This window comes from Scatophagus argus, chromosome 22, assembly GCF_020382885.2.
Source record: "Scatophagus argus isolate fScaArg1 chromosome 22, fScaArg1.pri, whole genome shotgun sequence".
Taxonomy (NCBI): domain Eukaryota; kingdom Metazoa; phylum Chordata; class Actinopteri; family Scatophagidae; genus Scatophagus; species Scatophagus argus.
This window is the reverse complement of record NC_058514.1, coordinates 2,945,548-2,958,403: the sequence shown is the minus strand read 5'-3', so window position 1 is coordinate 2,958,403 and position 12,856 is coordinate 2,945,548. Positions and strand designations below refer to the sequence as shown.

The 12,856-nt window shown below is 46.0% G+C and overlaps 1 protein-coding gene across 1 annotated transcript in view; it reads right to left on the bottom strand.

Annotated features, from left to right (window-relative positions):
- Nucleotides 1-12,856, bottom strand: part of lhfpl3 (LHFPL tetraspan subfamily member 3) — a 35,547-nt gene that overhangs the window by 11,256 nt on the left and 11,435 nt on the right. The gene's annotated exons all lie outside the window — the stretch shown is intronic.

Below are 12,856 nucleotides of genomic sequence, written 5' to 3'. Positions count from 1 at the left end.
GGTGACACACACACAGGGAGCTCATGTTGTACTCCCCGCACGTCAGCATCAAGGTGGACTGTGGCAAATGATATTATGGGGAGTTAATTGGGGCAGAAAGTAGCAGCTGCAGGAGTGTTTGAGGACAAAATACCATCTCGTCTCCGTCTCCACCCTCCCTGCCCTGGTGCCTTCTGCTCCACGGAGGCCTGAGTGTGTGTGTGTGTGTGTGTGTGTGTGTGTGTGTGTGTGTGTGTGTGTGTGTGTGTGTGTGTGTGTGTGGAGAGATAAGGCAGAGGAAAGGCCACATGATTTGCAACATGAATCCTGCCGCATACCCCCATCGTCATTGACACCTCTTGTATTAGGTCCACTGATTCACAGGGTTTGTCTGCGCCATCGACCGCTGGCACAGCAGATTAATGGGCTGCTGTGTAGTCGCTGCACTCCCAGGATTTATGTGCCACATGTTGCATGACACGCAAAGTTAGGGGACAAAAAAAACGAACCTGCAACACACATAAGCGTCAGTTCCTCCTCATTTAGGTTATATTTAGAACAAAATACGTGTGCCCGTGCACATTTTTCTGCTGCGGTTACAGTAAACTAACCAGCTGCCAACAGGATCACAGAAATACGCCTGCACACAACTGAGTTGTATTCAACAGCAAAAGGAGCTTCACATCCAGCCTGTACTACAACAAACTCACATTAACATTTGACTCGAGGCTCATGTAGACACACACTGAGCCAGCAGCTAATGAGAAAGCACAATAGTTCATTTATAACGGTATCCCTGCAAGTTCATAAAGGCTGTAGAGAATAAACACTGGATAAACATCATTAATTAACACCCGCACCTGAGAACAGCCATTATCCCGGCTGCTTAACCTGACAAAAATACATTTGAATTTGATTTAAGCTTCCCTGCTGACACAGTAATGCTCACGAGAGGTTGTTCCTGTGCCGTCGTCCTGACATCTCAGCTGGCCACTCTGTTCTGCCCTGCACAGCCTCAACGTTTCCCTGTGATTTAGACCTCAACGGGGGTCAATCTGGGCCGCTCTGTATGCATGCCGGCACACGCGCTGGAACAAAAGACCATTTGCATGCCACTTCCCATTCCCTCTCCACCTGCTACAGCAGCCAGCACCAACATGTTTGTGTTGTCACTGTGGATGATGATGAGGAGGTGGAGGTGGTTGGGGGGGCGCAAAGCAAAGATTGAAGATGAAGAGACAAGAGCGCAGAGGAGACAATGGGACAGGAAGTGAGGAAAAAATAGCAGAGAGAGAGAGATGTTTGATCTATGCAGCTCAGGCTTAAAATAACATACAAACAGACAATGACTGCAAGACAAAGACGCGCAACACGAAGGCAGAACAGTGAGATTATTAGAATAATAAGGTATCGGGACAGAAACTGAACGAGTTGATACAGTAACATACCTGTGTGTGTGTGTGTGTGTGATTCGTGTGTCACTTTCAGGTGAGCACTGAAACGACGAGGCTGAGCGAGGAGCGAGCGAAGACTGGAGGGATACGGCAGGAACAAGGGTTACAAGATTGGAATCCCAATGCACCTCATTTGAGACATGAAGGGAATGAAAGTGGCTGTTTAAAAATGCAGCGGCAGACGGAGACCACGCTCCTCCATCAGAGTGCGCGCACACACACACACACACACACACACACACACACACACACACACACAGAAACAACACTTCAAAGACACAGACTTCAGTCAAGTCAGGTAAAAAAAACCTGCCTAATCCACTCTTTATCTTAGCCTATAGGACAACCTCCACCATTACACCGTCCTCATTTAGTTTATTGAAAAGCAAAATAAAATTTAGCTCTGTGTCAGAGACAAGCTAGTTTGGGGACGGTCCCTTCAGGACAGAGCGCAATAAAATTGATTGAGGACCAAATTTACAATCTAATCATCCCTGAGCGAAGGGAGGCGCAAGCAGCTCAGGTCTGCACTGAGAGCAGGCCAAACAGAAGTCTGAGAGTTATTATATTATTAGTGCTTTATCATCTGTCAAAGGCTGACCTTGGTTCAAGGTTATACACACCTTTATTTAATCTGAGTGGAAAAGCAGAAACTCAGCAGAGGCTAACTGACAGTTCACCCCCTTCGTCACTCTCTGCTCCTGCAGTTTACAGGAGTAACAAGGACAGATTCACAAATTCAACAGGCCCTTGACTTCAGACAAAAGTGGGAATAAAAGCAGCTTTTTATTTCTAGCCAGTGACAGAAGATTTTTGTCGGCTGGAGTGAGAGCTGTTGCTGGCAGATTTAATCAGCCGCGGCCAGTAATGAAGCTAACGTCGGCTCTGAGAGTCGGTTGAGTCTTTCATGCTTCCGACCGACTCGTTTTAAAATCAAAAATCTCATGAAAGAATCTTAAGTGTGCACTTGACACTTGCTGCATGGCATTACGTTAAAAGTGAAGCTAAAGCAGCTGGAAAAATGTCTGCAGCATCCTCAGCAGTCGATTACTTTTAGTGAGATAAACACTCTGCCTTGTTCTTGTATTGCAGTGCAGGGATAAAGTTATTTAGTACTTCTGGTTGGCAACTTTCAGCTACCAGCTGGAGTGAGATTCAGTTTTCTTCTGTTTGAATTTCAGCAGACCTCATTGTGGACAGTTTTGTATGAGTTGTTCCTTCAGTAGACAAAACAGTCCCATGAAAACCGTAGATTCCAGTTAATTCTTTGCATTATTCAGCCCTGATTCATTGGACACCGAACGCTTATCCTCTGTTTAAAAGCAAACTCCTCGGCTGCTGTTTCGCTGTGCGTGTCCTCCACCAGTGAATGAATGAATTTTGGGACAGCGCTGGCCAGAGAAAAGGAGGCTGCATATCTCAGGCACATTTGCAGGAGCCTTCAAACCGAGTCAGCCTTGTTGCACTGCTGTGACACATTCGGGCTTCAAACGCAGCCTTCGAACAGCTTCACTGTTTGATCCACTTCGGCTCATGCGTTTGTGGTTTTAAAAAAAGGCTAAAAAAGCCTCAAAGCTTTTAAATGCTGAGTATCTCTCCTCTACAACCCCCCCTAAACACACTAATGTCAGTTAATGTAATGAAACTGAGTGCGAATCCTGCACAAATTCAGTGCTCACAAGTGTGTTAGCAAATTAGGATTATTTTAAGATGCCTCCAGTGGCCCTTTTGAAAACCCCTCGGCACTGCAGAAGCAAAGTCTTCTTCTTTTCATGATAATCTGCATAAAATGATAATTACGCTAATTCTCCTGGGCGGAGGCATTGTTTTCCTCCTCCAGGTGCTTCCTGTACAGCACGATCCCCCCCCCCCCGCTGCCTTACAACACACAGGGGACGACTTCAGAAGTTGCATCCAAACACGGATCAGATTTTGTTGCCTGTCTCGTTTGAAGTCAGTCCTAGTTGGAAGAGTCTTCTTCTGAGTTTTCGAGCGAGCTTTAATCAAAGCTTCCTCTGATTTCGTCGCGGCACAAAGCATGTGTGGGAGTGGTGGGAGGTCGCTCCACATGTGGGACGAGGAGACGGGCTGCCTGCTGTCCCCCGCTCAGACTGATATGTGGATTTATAGATGAGGCAGGGCTGCACCGACACCTCGGCGCTGTGGCGTGAATCTGACACAAAAAGCTTCGCCGTATCGTCCCGCACCTCTGAAGCAGCCGCCGTGTTCATCAGAGCGACACATCCTCACACATGATCATAGGTGGGAGCAGCTTTTGTTCTCTGGAAGCACAGGAGGACCCCACTCTGTTCCTCACAAACCTATCAGAGGGGTGGCGGGTGGCTTTAGAACAGGTTTTCCCATTAATTATCAGTCCCCACCGGTGAACCTGAGGAGGAAACCTGCCAAACAGGGATCCACGCTGCATCCCAGACAGAAGTAAAACACGTGTCAGTGCTTGTATGCCAGCAGTATGTCAGCAAAGCTAAATCCTCGCCTGAAGTGCGAGGAAAAGCCCGGACGGTCAGATTTTATTCCCAACATTCGCTCCAACCGGCACTTAATTCCCAGTAAGCTCAGGTATGTTACATGTTTGATCAGTCGTGGTCTCATTTAAGAGCTCTCTCTCCCTCTTCTCTTTGCTTCCTCAGATGTGTTGACAGACTTCTTGAAGTGGCAGACAACTTTTGGCAGTTCTGAATCTTTAACCGGTTGTCCTTATTTTTCTCTCTAAAAAAAAAAAAAAAAGCCCGTCTGCCTTTGAAGTCGGGCTGAGGGGATTGCTTCACTCCGTTTCAGCAGCTTCTAGTGTGTCTCTGATCTCTGGTGATGGCAGAGAGTTCATCTCCCCCTCTTTTTTTTATTTCTGTCTTTCAAGCCTCCCTCACTCTTCCGCTGAGTGCTGATGACTGATGATATGAATGGGAGGAGAAAAAAATACAGAGAAAAAAAAAGTCTTACTGAGGAAAATCCACCTGGCATGAAGAGAGAAAAGCGAGAATGGAGACCTCCTCCCAAAGGAGCATGCATCAGCGAAACATTAGTGGCCCTTCTGGAGCTTTCTCACTTATCACTCGACCTTCTTGGGCAGATGAACGCAGCGAGATGCATATACACTTTAGAGCTTTTAATCTGTTCTGGCATTGACATTTTCGCATTGGAAACAGCAGTTGATGGAAATAAACTCATCACAAGGACCATTTAACGGATGTTGAAGCTTTTGTTGATTGGCCAAGCGTTGTTCAACACCACTGAACTTTATTTTGAAGGCTGGTGGAGATCCCAGCATGTTCACAGATACTGAATGTGTGTGGAGTAACGTGTATGTTGGTGAGTCTTGGTGAACCTCCGTTTCCTGCACCAGCTGCTCCAAACCATTTGCAAGACATGACTTTGGCTGCTACAGTTGAAAGCTCCACGGCGAGCAAGCGAGTGGACCTCGGGTTCAAACCGTTGCCTTAACCGTTAAGTCGGCGTAAGTGTGGAGCTGGAGTTGAGCTCGTTTGTCAAAACACTCGGTGTGTAAACATCAGAGAGCTTCAAGGAAACAACACTCGCAACAAGCTGTTTGTCTTTCCAGTTTTAAAACTTCTTAAGGCTGCAATAATTGATTCTTTTAGCCACTTTGTTTGGTAAGCAAAGCAGATCCATCTTTACACATCCAGCAGACATGAAGCAACGTTGGAGTTTTTGGTATTTCTGGCCAACTAACGAGTGCAGTATTCATTTTCTTTTAACTCTGAGGGAATTCGTTCATCATTCGTTGGTCTCTTTAGCTGCCAAATGCTCCACTATGCTCACATCGTAGTTGCCAGATTTGTCTGTCTGCGTTTCGAGCTCAAACTGAACCGAAACATTTAAGTTGTGGGCTTTAAAGACAAAACAATCAGCTGAAAAACCAAGCCGAGCCTCTTATCATGCAGCTGCGATGCTTCAGCACACTCCTGTGACCTGCGGCAAGCGGCTGGATTTAGAAAGCACCCAGATGATCCACGGAGAGACCGTGAAGCCGCACCCCCTCCCTCTGCAGCCCCTGAAGGCTCCCCGCTAATCCCGAGCTGCTGGCCTCAGCGATCTCTCGGAGAGCAGGACGAGAGCGATGGGATCAGCGGCGGCAGTAGCGGCAGAGCGTTTCCATGGCAACCAGCAAGCACAGAGCGAGAGAGGAAGGAGCGCTGATGGGGGGTGGCTGGGAACATCACAGAGACAACACACGTCCCCTCAAACTCTCCACACGAGCATACAGTCGGCGTCCGCTGATCCGTGGCCTTTGAAAACCTGAAAACCACCTGAGAAGACGGGCCTGAGGGGGCCTCCGGCGAGGACAACCCTTCTTCTGCTGTTTCACAAGCAAGTCCACCGGGACGCAAACGCGGCTCCCAATTCTTAACTCCCGCCGCCAAGTTTGTCAAATAACAAGCCTCACTGTGCCGCTGCACGAGCTCAGGAGCCTTTTGATGTCCTCTCAAGCTCAAAGCTCATTTGTATTCTGTTTATACCCCCACTTTTCACTGAGCCTCCTTTAATTCAATCCCCTTACCAACATGTTTTCCAGTGTTAACATTGTTAGTCATGTTTTCCACACAGCGTGGTGCACCTCCTCATTTGCAGCTCAATACCATCGTTACAATCGCTGATGGACGATCAGTGCAATTAGACGTCCACCTCGGAGGGGAAGCCAGCGGGCGCGCAGTCGCCTTGTGACTTCGCAAACGGAATCGTAAATGGATTTCGGTCCCATTCGAGAGGCAGTTTCAACAGGTAAGCGTCAGGGAAACATCAGGTAGGCATTTATTACTCAATAACAGCTGCCATGTTTCCCTTCAGTCAGCCACAGAGAGTCCAAGAGAGGAGTAACATATTCTGGATGTCACGTCTGTATGATTGCAGTCGTCAAGCAGCCTCCTCATCCGATGTGAAGTTATTGATTGATGATGAGGGTGGGTGGGATCGTGGAAATGAAACGTCCCGCTGAGGAAGCTGTTTGAGGGGAAGTAGATCTAATGGATCAGAGTTTTGTTGTTGTGGCTCTTTGGGGAGGAGACGTGGACCTGCAGAGATGAACCGAACGCGGGATTCATAGATGAGTCATTCAGGAGAAAGCTCAATCAGAGAGAATGAAGAAATCGAACACTCGGCTGGATAAACGTGGAGTGCAAAGTTTCATCCATCAGCTTTACTGCAAATTTAAAGTGTTGTTGAGGACGGCAGAAGGGTGTGGTGCAGTCATATCCAGAGCCGAGTGATGGTGTAGCTCTTGTGGTCGTATTGATTCTGAGTGCTGCTGCCAAATTTGTTAGCAGCCTCTTCACATCATCGGGTCTTTAGTGCTGAAGAAGAGTGACAGATCGGCTGCTTTTCACTCTCGGCATCGTTGTAATATCTGCTGAAACGGGCGGGTATCTATTTTAAAGTCTTCCTGTTGTCATCCGAATTGAGCATCTGTAGCTATTATGTATCTATATTTTTATTTATTTATTTTTGGACTTTGAAATCATACCATGTGCCACAACCTTCCCCAACGTGTCTCTTCCATAAATCACGAAGCAGGTGAGCATCACTCACACTCACACAATGACAGCCAGGCGTCATAACAGGCCTCTCGGAGACGGCGTGATATATACGACGAAGACCTGCACCTGCGCGTCAGCCTCCTCGACACCAGCAGGCAACAGCATCACTCATTAACTCTCACGCTGAAATGGACATCGCTCAAACGCATGTGGACACACACACACACACACACACAGGCTCATCCGAGGCAGGCCGTTTCAAATGGGTCAACGTGTCCTTGTGCCGCTGCCTCACTCAGGAGGAGGAGAATAAATCAACCCGGCTGTCTTCTCCATCCCGGCCCAGTGATCAAGAAGATAAACCCCCGATGGGAAATCTATAAAGCGTGCACATGTGAGAGCCGGCGGCGGGGGGAGAGACGTATTGACATGACGCTGCAGAGGACACAACGACAACATCTGATGGATCAAACGCGAGCTTGATGCAGCTGCTGTCTGATGGTGGCTCATTTGTTTACCAAAGGAAAAAAAAAGATGGCTGCAGAGTCAAGTGAGGAGGAGAGGACTCATTTTTTCCACCCTCAGTGGTTTTATGGCCCTTTTTTGCTTAACTAATAGCACAAAATGAAAAGTAAAAGACAGGATTGACCCGCAAACATAACAGGTCTCAAACAGTTTTTGGTGTTTTTTGAAACTTTAGAAAAAGACGAAGACTCTCAGGGTCAGCGTAAATGTTAGTATTTCTCCACAGCACAACCCTTATTATTCACACAGTGTTCAAACTTTTTCCGTGGATCATTTCTTTGGCAGAGTAAATACGATGCATCTCAGCTTTACAAACTGTGAGTCGGGGAGTTTTGCAAAGCGTTTCTTCCTGCCAGCACGGAAATAGCCGAAACCAGCCCACAGACATGCTGGTGAATTAAACTGCAGACACAAAGAAGATGAAAAAACTGAAAGGAACACATATTTATGCGAGCGTGCTCCCGCATTACCCTCTCTGGTTTGATGCGTTAACTGGATTGCTTCACGGGGTTTTTGAAGTGACAACAGACAACAGGAAGAGGTAGGGGCCAACCACGTAAGCAGACGGTCGCTGCGTGACGTGACGCGTTCAGTGTCGTTAAAGGAAGAAAAAACACAAACATTCAGAGGTCTGTCAGAGCGCTCACTTTCCATTGTGTTGTTTGGTTCTTCAAACACCAGCAGCCGAGGAGAAAGACTCCACAGACCTGTGCTGCGCCCAGGCAGGCAGGTGAGACCGGGCGGAGTTCACGGTCCAAACGATGAATGACACACACACCCAAACCAGTAATCACTGCAACACCTGATTCTGGGCAACAGGTGACCCAGAAACATGACCCCAATGCAGATGGAGGTTTGATTAGACAACTGTTAGCTAATAGCTTCAACGTTATAATGTGATGATGGTGTGTTTTCATCCTGTTTTAAAATGTAAACGTTCATGGTGCTGTAAGTGGTGCTGACGGAGGAGGCAGAGTTGTAACTGTTCTCTAAAATATATACTATAAATACTCACTTCTACTCTTCATCGTAGCCTGTGTACTCTGTGTGTGTAGTGGCAGAGAAGTGAGAGGACCTTGGAGACGCACTGCAGCTTGTAGTATTCCTGTGATACTTGGACGATCGTTAAGAAGCGTCTGTGCTGCTGAAACAAAATATTTTAGCAGACGTGACTGCAGCGGGTGACGTGGGGAGATCAACCTGAACTGCCTTCTACGCACTCAGCTGCTGCGGTTACATAATTCAGCGTGTTGTGAGTGTCTGCATCCAGTTCAGTAGTGAACTGTGCTCCCACTGGGTCATGACCAGGACATCTTATTGCTCTCTTTCATATGAAAATGTTGCAGCTTGGTGGCGAGGAGGAGCGGCTGTAACCATACAGACATAATGCATCAAACCTGCCCATTTGTTTGTCTTTTTGCTGAAAACACAGAACCCAATGGTCGCCTTTGGGCTGAGATTAATTGCGTGAACTTATTCTCTCTCTCTTTGCCCTCAGGTCCTAATTAAGTGGAATTCAACTTGCTTCATCTCGTAATTATGAAGCCAGGGAGAGAGGAGCTCGCTCTGGACTGAGTAGATGTACAAACATATTGAGGAGGAGGAGGAGGAGGGAGAGGATGGGCAGGACGGGGATTTTGTTGTTGTTTGGATGTTTTTGTCGCAGTTTTGCAGGTTTGTGGTCATGTTTTCAGTGTATGTGACTTCAGAAAAGCTACAGATCGATTTGCGTCCTCAAGCCACGGACAATTAAAGCAGTTATGTCTGCTATCTGCGGATTAAACGAGGATATTTACTTCGTATGGGACTGGATTTCTAAACAGAAAAACCAAAAAACTGCACAACAAGCAGAGGCTCAATGCACTCGGAGGCCTTCATTCATGTCTGAGAGTGTCATGATTTATTCACAAACAAGCAGTTGTGTTTGCATTCATAATTCATATCAAAGTGACCCAAGCGGCCGTCGCAGAGAAACAATGACAACAACACGGGCTGCATTTAATCTGCGAGGTCGTTAGAAACTGGCTTTGATGTCCAGAATATCTCGACTGTGAGCTCAGACTGAAAGGCCCGAGGGATCAAGAAGTCATTCGACAGTCGATTCGGCGTACTGTTGGTTCGCGGTCCTGTCACATCCCATCACAGCGAGGCGAGACTCAAAGCTCAGCCTTGTTTTTCTCTTTCTTTTCCCTTTCAGCTCCGACGGGGAACTTTTGCAGAAGTTTCCGGTCGTCTGAGGTTAGTCAGCCGACGACGCCTCGTAACTGTCAGAACAGGCCAGGGCAGCAGGGCCAGGCTGCAATCGCCCCCCCTGCTCCGCCCCTCCTCCACCATCCTGGTTACACCAATGACATTACTCCTGGGGAGACGGGATGATCAAATCATAATGAGGCGGGGAAGGACTTCAGCGCTTTGCTCGACTTGACGATCTTTACCAACTGAGGTGCTGAACCTGTTCTAGACGTCCAGAAGACTCTGGGGTAGTTTTACATCAGATCTGTGAGGATATTCAGATATTTTTTAGTTTGACACCACTCTTCTTCTTCTTCTTTGTCTTATTATTATTATCATTATTATTCTTGGCATTGTTTGGTTTTCCTCTGTTCATTTTCATTGCTCGTGAAGAGAATAATGATCTTTTGCAAATGTGGTTTAAAAATGAAAATGGTACTGAACCACAACTGATAGAAAACAACATCCCTTGGAGGACATTCAATGCGAAAATAGTTCCACTGGTGAGCAGGAAAAATCCTGTCAAAGTCAAATGAACTCGAATCAAATGGATTTTTTCAATAAAACACCAATCTGGCAGATTTTTTCACTTCTGCATTTCCTGCACCCTGGATAAGCCGATAATAAGTTTACTTCACATGATGTGTCTTGCAGCAGATTGAGAAACAGTCCAGTTCAGTTAGCATATCAGGAGTGAAAACCCAAAGAGCAACACGTTAAAAGCAGTGGATTCACAAATCCAGCTTTTTCATCAGAGCTGCATTGAGTCTGATATTCAATGCACCACCGCCACTGTTTCCATTTAAAAAACAAACACCATGTGACGTTTTGGCAGCTCTGTTAGTAATGGAGGTTTTCCTATTCACATGCGGCAAACTGGTCTGACTGGAAGGATTTTAGCAATTACTTAATAAGAGGAATCAATCAGGACCAAGTAGAGCTGTGACTGACTGAGTGGACTTTGTCCAAAAGTGCCTGGATGGGTTTTCAAAAACACTCAGAATCAGAATGACTTTTGTCCTTACAAAACAGACAAGTAAGAGTAAGAGACGATTTAGATTCGAAATTGCGTTTTTTTTTTGTTTTTTTTTTTGACAAATGTGGATAAATATGAACTATAAGTGACACAATAAAATCTCATAATTATTGTGGATTTGATGTGCAGGACAGACATCTACAGCTTGCAATAATTAGAAGTTAGTTAGTGTTATTCTGGAGCCTCCCATAAGACTCAAAAGGCAGCAGTAACATCAGAGTGTTTTGTTCTCCTCTGAGACAAGCTTATGCTTCTTGAGATGATCACTTTCCTCTGCTGGGGGATTTGTCACTGATCCCTCGTGCAGTGGGGAGCAGGCTATTTAGTGACGCTCCCTCAGGGACACATAATACAATACGATAATACAACAGCAGATTGGGAACATTTTCTCCGGCAGAGGAAAATAACACAGTACTGATGGCTGACACTCGTGTGTGCCCCCCCTCCCCCCCAGCTGCTATGAAACACACTCCTGTGTGTCTCACACACACACACACACACACACACACATGCTGTTCAACATCAGCACACGGGGGATGTCAAAGTCGGAGGTGCCAATCTTCCTCCTGTCATGCTATGCGGCGCACTTATTTCCTGTCCAAATCCCTCGCTGCCCCCCACCCCCCTTCGCCCCCGCGCTCTGTGACCACCTCCTGATTAGGGGTGTTATTAAACCCTAAGACTTCAGCAGGCCCACATCCTGCAGAGGCTCCTGGAAAGACCTCGTTATCTCCACATCAGCTTCAATGATGTCTCACTCTCTCTCTGTCTGTCTGTCCGTCTCTGCCTGGCAACTGGACATTGTCCCATCATCATCCCACCAGTTTTAAGTGCAGCACAGCTTTGGAAAATGCCAGCGGACGTCCAAGTTTCCTCCTCTGGCCTCAGTGAAAACATAAGAGAAGCAGGCAGAAGTCATGAAACATGTATAAAGCCTCCCTCTGGCTAATAGTGCAGAAATTAAGGCTATAGTATGTTATAAAAGCTGCGTCTCAGACAGAAACATTGCTCTTGAGGAAACGTGTTGCTTCATGCAAGCAAATTGTGGGCTTAATTAGACGTTAAACTCTGACAGTTTTTAATAACGGCAGTGCTGAGAAATTTCTCTCGTGTAACATCATGAATGTTAAATCAGCTTAGCTGAGGTAATGGAGCCTGTGAGGTCCCAGACGCTTGTCCACATAAAGCAAGTGTCCAAAAGTGTGCAATAAAAGTGTAATTTGGTGTAAAATAAAGCATTAAAAACAAACAGAGAGCAGTCGGAGGGCACGTACGTTCACAGAGGCCTCATTGTTCTGATAATTTTAAAGATTTAATCTGGATATGCATCAAAACAGACGCAGCGATGGACCTTGGTTTTTTGGAAAATCCTTGAATTCTGTTTGATAGTATAAGGTTACTTGTACAAGGATGGATTGTGCCAAACTTCTCATGACAGCTGAGATATGTCTGTTAAAATTTATGAGACTGCTATAGCACCAATTTGCATTTAACTTCAAATGTAAAAAAAAAAAAAAAAATATCAAAAAGACAGAAAATTTAGTGGCGTAACCTGATTTATGTCTTAAACCAGAAACTGAGAGAATGATAAAGGTCTACACCTCCTGGTTTAAAGCTGCAGTCAGCTGCTGCTGCTGGCCTTAAACCCAAAACAATCAGCTGAAAGACACTAAAATGCTCCGTAGAGCTGAGCAATGTTTGTGGACCAAATGACTGGGCTGAGATCGCTTGAAAAGTTATGGCGGTCTTGGCCCGCAGTCAAGAAGACTCTGGAGCAATTTATTGTGTTGTGTTGTGGTTTGAATTCAAGCAGACCCACCACAGGATTTGTGAGAGCAGATATGTTAATTTTGCATTATTTCAATGGTTAAACTTAGAATAAATCCACCTGCTGATCATGAAATCTGTTCAGCAAGCAACCTTATAATTTAGCTGTATAAGCCAAATGTATATTTATGCAAATCACGTGGTAACCGTGGAAACATGTATGTTTGTCAGTGCAGGTATTCTCTCTGATGACAAACTCAAAAGCTGTTAAAACTGCTGTTCCTGAGTAACCCTGAATCATTAAGACGCCTCCTTTTCTTCCCATCGCTTCCTGAACAATAGTTGGCATA